The 6,000-nt window shown below is 43.0% G+C and overlaps 1 long non-coding RNA gene across 3 annotated transcripts in view; it reads right to left on the minus strand.

Annotated features, from left to right (window-relative positions):
• The window catches only part of LOC118198150 (uncharacterized), a 66,588-nt gene extending 60,889 nt beyond the window's left edge, over positions 1–5,699 (minus strand). Inside the window, exon 1 of one of the 3 annotated variants that reach the window (XR_015041732.1) lies at positions 5,311–5,699. This is a non-coding gene — a long non-coding RNA (uncharacterized LOC118198150). The remainder of the gene's footprint in view (positions 1–5,310) is intronic. The other 2 variants (XR_015041734.1, XR_015041733.1) reach the window with 2 other exon arrangements.
• Between the last annotated feature and the right edge of the window lie 301 nt (positions 5,700–6,000).

The following is a 6,000-nucleotide window of genomic DNA, read 5'->3' on the forward strand; positions in this document are numbered from 1 at the left end:
TCCCAAAAGTTTGCATTTTACCCCACTCTTACTGTCTTTCTCTATGCAGCATCTTCACCTCGCACCTTCACAATCTCCTCCTTCTCCTGCCTCCTCGTAGACAAAAAATACCGCCTTTTATAAAGTTCCACAGTTAAGTTTTGCCGCCAATGAAAAAAGGATCAAGGAAGTGCAAGTTACGGAGTTCATAGGCAATTACGCCTTTACCTCCACATCTTCAAAAGAAATTACATCATCAAAAAGAGGGGATTGTTTAATAGGGTAAAAACTTTGAAAAGGCGAATGACTTGGAGTAAGTGCCTTCACACTGAGTCAAAAAAAGGCAAAAAACTCAGAAGGTCTTAATTTTGCACCGAAAAAGGGCCAGAATAATTTAGATAGGGGCAGCCATAAAAATTTTGACTAGAAAAATAAAAGGTGAAGTTTCCTTGAACCTTGATAATTATGTTTTGCATACGTCAGATGAAGGATACGCAGGGGAAATTGCGATGCGCGTTCTTCAGGGGTGGAAGGGAGGGGGGAACCTGTTTACAGGTCGAAAAAGTAGTTCTGCCAGTGATCACCTGGGAGGGAGAAGTTTCATTTTTGACCGCTATTCAATGCGGTATTTAAAAGTCGAAAAATGACGTTGTTAAGCGCCTAAGAAAGTTCCTTTTTAAAGGAAGAAAGAAGCTGTAATTAAAAAATCTTTTCCAGTTTAAGTCAATTGATAAGTTAAAATATTTTAAATCAGTCCTACTTGACTGTGATGTTTCTTTTTAAAGAAATGTTATAGCGGGTTCCTCGAGTTAATGCTGTGTGCATTAAAGAACTTTAGAGGCGGGGGGAGGGGGGGGAGTTAAGGAACGAGAGGTAGTTATTCACGTGGCTGTCAGTATGCTCATATCTAGCCCATTTAAATGGGAGAGCTGAATATTCCTGGTTGAGAACCGCTCTGGGTCTTTTCCGGGAAGAAGCAACAGCAGGATCACATACGGGTAGCGTATGAAGCACAGGATTAGCAACACATTGAATATTTTTGAAAAATTTTTCCGAAAGTCGCTGTATATAGCGATTAACGGGCATAATTTAGAGGTCATTATGAATCTCTTCGTTCCGTACGAGCCACGGAGCTTGTAAAATTTGCCGAAGCATTTTAGATTGAAAAATTTGAACATGTTTTCTGTTAGCCAGTGCAGATGGGCCCCAGATGGGACACGAATACGTAAGAACAAGCCTAATCATAGATTTGTAGAGCAAGATTTTGTTATCTACTGACAGGTCGCTACTAATAGCTAAAAGGGGGGTAGGGCGGTTTTGACAGCTGTTGCACCCGCTATGATTTTGCGAATGTGAGGCTGCCAAGTTAATTTTGAATCTAGTAAAACACCTAGATATTTGTAAGGAGAGACCCAGGGAATGGGTTCACCGAAGAGCATTAAATTAGGTAAACTTGGGATATTTCTTCGGATGAACATAGTGGCAGCACATTTTGCGACATTAATTTTGATTTTATACAGACCGAGCCAGAGTTCTAAGGTCGAAAGGTAACTCTGCAATTGGGAGATTATCTGGAGGGTGTTGGAATGTTGTGAAATGATGGCTGTATCGTCTGCGTATAATGCAAGATCGATATTTGGGGCCTTAGGAATATCATTTACATAAAGGTTAAAGATTGAAGGTCCAAGGAGGCTACCTTGAGCTACACCAGCATAGATTGGGCGGGGAGAGGAGAATTCGTGGTTAACTCGCACGCGGAAACTGCGTCCGGTCAAGTACGAGTTAATAATTTTAATGAGATGAGCCGAAAAACCAAGCCGCATGAACTTGTAAATAATCCCGTCATGCCAAGTCCTGTCAAAAGCTTTGGAAACGTCTAAATAGACAATACCAGTTTTCTCTCGCTTACGAAAGCCTTCATGAATGAATTCCACTACACGGAGTAACTGGTGTACTGTGGAGTGTTTAGGTCAAAAGCCGAATTGTTCCGTGATTAATAAATTTTGATCCCGACAGAATTCATTCAGGCGATTAAGTAAGACAAATTCATAGATCTTTGAGAGAGAGGATAACAGACTTATGGGTCTGTAATTGACGGGTAAGTTTAAATTTTGTCCCGGTTTTTGAATGGGGACGACTGCTGCAATTTTCCAACAGTCGTGGAAATAGCTTCTCCTGAGCATTAAATTTATGAGTACCGTGATCCAAACGATAAACATTGGAGGGAAGTTTTTGATCATGCGATTCGAAATAGAATCTATGCCAGGTGCCTTGTTAGGTTTCAATTTATCTATGAAAACCATAACTTCAGTAGGGTCCGTTGGTCTGAGTTCAGTTGTGATGGGTTGTGTTAAAAAATCTTTAACCCGTGCTTGTATGCGCCCCTGTGTAACCAGGCGGTTACAGTAGGAGTCGTGATTTGGTGTGAATTGAGTTGCAAGGCTGTCAGCTATGACATCAGCCTTTTCTGAGTCTGTGTAGGTCATCTGTGCGCCATCGGCCGTTTGAAGGGGCGGAATGAGTGTTTTATGTTGGCATAATCGGGCGGCTGCGCGCCAAATTGATTTGTCTGCAGTCGTTAGGGACTCAATGTATGTTTTCCACTCCGCTTGTTTTAATAAGCGGATTTCAGTCCTTATCTCGTTCTGTATCTTGCAAAACTGGGCACGGATATTGGGATCTCGTGACCTTTGCCAAATTCTTCGCAAGTAGTTCCGCTGCTTAATTTTGAATTTAGTCTCAGGTGGGAGCCTAGCACCTGGGTGTTTAAGTGGTTTTGAAGCCGCAGCTCTCGTTTCTTTAAGGAAAGACTCCAAACTTTTAATATGCCTGTCAAAGCCCGAATTGCTGGAAATTTTGATGGGAGGGAGTGAAGTTTTTTCCAAAATAAATCTAAAATCGTCCCAATTTGTTGAGACTTGCTCCTCTAATTTTGAATATATAGGGTTATCAAAACGGGTTAGTGATCAGAGTCCAATTCCTGAATCACTTTTATCTCATGCCGAAAAAATATATTATAAAAGGCAGCCAGATCAAGAACTGCAGGGGACCCTCTTACAGGGTAAAAAGTCGGGAGGGTAGGAGCTATGATCTGAACATGGTTACTCTGGCACCATGAATTTAGACTAATACCATACCTGTTCCTATTTGAACATAACCATGCGGTATGGCGTGAATTTAGATCACCAGCAATAATTAGGTGATTTGAAACATTCAAAAGTTTATCAAAATCACTAACAGGAAAAGCTGGCCTTCCACGTGCTGCTGACTGTGGAGGCAAATAAGCTGAGACTATTGTCAGCGGGGAGGAATTTTGAAGGAAAATTTTGATAATTGTCGCTTCCAAAAAATTTAAATCAGGGGACGGTATCATGTGGTGCTTTAACGAACGCTTCACATAGATACAAGTGCCACCACTGGGATTTCTGCCCTGTGACACCCTGTCAGTACAATAAATATCATAATTCCCAATTTTGGGAGTATTCCCTGGGGTAAGGTGAGTCTCTTGGACTAAAAACACGTCAATATCGTGCTCTAGTACAAAATCACGAACTTCGTGAATTTTAGATGTCAATCCATTGGCATTCCACGTGCAAATGGTCAGTTCTCTGGTGGTATTTGAACTGTCATTCATAAAATTGAATTTTAGGCCGTTAATAGAGGTCCATCACTGAAAAACAGAAGACATGGTTCTAAAAATGCCGAATTAAGTTGAAAGCTCAACATAGCTTTCATAAATATAAAATGCCCTCATTAAAGCATCTGCTTGCCTGAGTTTAGGCATTGCTTTTTTGAAGGCAAGAAGCAGAATATGCTTGTCTACCGCTGGGTCGCGGGAGATTTCGATTAAGCATTTTAGTGTAGATGAAAAGACATCGTCGGAGTCATTGCTACACTCTGCTGTGGCTGACACTGCTGGGGCTTCTGCAGCTGGCAGTCTTGGATTCGTGGATTTTAATCCGTGCTCGGTGGTGTTCTTCATCATCTGTGCATAAGATGGGGAACTGACGTTGCTTGGGGGAGCATGCATGGGACATCTTGTCTCAGCATTTGCTGGGGGCTTAGAAGAACCCTGCAGGGGGCTGTCTGTGCAGCTGCCCTAGTCTTAGGCGTGGAATTTTTGCCATGAGCCCATTTGTTACCTGGGTAGCGGGGACAAGATTTATATGATGCAGGATGATCTCCACTGCAGTTGCAGCAAGGGGCAGGTACGTCTAAGCCTTTAGTACACTCATGTGCCCAATGGGGTCCAGAGCATCTGACACAACGGATTGGAAGGGTGCAGAGTTCCGAAGAATGGAAAAAGCCCTGGCACCGAAAGCACTGAGTAGGGCACTTGCGGCCGCGGTAACGCTCAATGCTGATCTCTGTGCCCCACATGTCAGTGACAGCGAACAGATGATCGAGGAAGGGTTGAGAGATAACTTGTAAATAAACAAGTGGCACTGGATGTCTGGAGCCAGGTTGAGTAAGCCGAACGATGCGATGCACTTTAAATCCCATGGCCTCAACTTCCTCTTTGATGTCCCCGACGTCTGTTTCAACAGGGAGGCCTCTGATGACAATTTTGACTGGCCGGTCCTGCTTGAGATCGAAAGTTTTGAACTGGATGCCGGCTTGTTTCAATCCAGCGGGTGATCTCCCTGAACTCCAGCTCTGTTTGTACAAAAATTTTGAGATAGGGTCCAGTCAGAATGCTCCGTAAATTTGGGGCAATTTCTCTCATGAAAGACACTTGTGTCTTCCAGTTCTTGTTGCTTTTGAGATGTATTGCCGGAATCTCAGGCTGCGGTGGGGGGGGATACGTTCCGTGCCTGCTCGGAATTAACTCCCTCAGTGGTGCTTTCATTATTCATTTCAGCGTCATTTTTATCATCATTAATAATTGAATTCTTGATTCGTTCATACTTATTAGCAGTCCTCTCCTTTTTAGGAGTAGCATTTTTTGTGCTATTGACTAATTTTGAATTTGGAATAGCAGAAATGGGTGCACAGTACAATAGATGATTTGAGCCAAATCATCTATTGTTAGATCCACAATCGGCGCCTTCCCTTGCTTACGCGCCGCGGGGGTGATAAACCCGTCAGAGTCAATTGTCTGCGTTTTTCGCTTTCGCGATGACGTAGACTGAACTGGTTTCCCCCGCACCGCGTGCGTGGGTTTGGACGCCTCATGGTCGCAAGGATCTTCTGTGGATTGAGCGGCAGCCATCTTGGCTAAGCGCTCGCTCTCCAATATATTTAAAAAGCCCTCTCTGGTCGAGGGAAGATGAAAAATCGGTACATCAAGAGCATTGGCAATATCATTTATCTTATGAAAAAGTAACTTACCCGCCCAGTCGAGCTGGTCGTATCCATTTAAGTCCAGAGGTTCATGAAATTTTTCTGGCGCTGTATAGCCTCGAATTGCTGTTTCAAGTCGTAGAACTTGATTACAAGATATCCATCCGTTCGTCTTCTGGCGACGCAGATTGCACAGGGGAAGCCTGATTCCTAGTTTCACACATATCATGATCAATAATTTCATTATCGACACAAATTGCCCTGAGTTGGCGGGAGTTCGTCACACGAGCGACCGTCACTCTTGCCGTCCATCCTCGGAATGGCGATGAAAAAAGATCCAGCGTCAGAAGGCAACCAATCGCAAAATACCTTCAGCTACCCAGGCAAACAGAAGTGAAGACGCTAGTTGTCTGACGCCAAGGTTCTTTAATATACTAAGGTTAGGCCAGGAACGGAAAAAGCGTGCCATTGGTTGCTGGTAGTGACGTCACCCGGGAGACAAGAAACATCGGCCGACGCCTCTGCTACATGATTTTGGTAATGGAAAAAATGTAAACTAAAGCAAAATGATCATTTTATATGTGGTAGATACACCGGAAATACCGGGTATATACTTTCCGATTAAGTATTTTGTTAAAGAAAATGTTTATTTTATGCACAGAATTCGTACGAATGCTGAAAATAATTGTAAACATTAAATTCTTTTCGTAAAGGAAAGTATTAGAAAATGAAAAACGA

The sequence above is a fragment of the Stegodyphus dumicola genome, chromosome 6, assembly GCF_044657685.1.
Source record: "Stegodyphus dumicola isolate Sdum_Otavi_A_Nest chromosome 6, ASM4465768v1".
Classification (NCBI taxonomy): Eukaryota; Metazoa; Arthropoda; class Arachnida; order Araneae; family Eresidae; genus Stegodyphus; species Stegodyphus dumicola.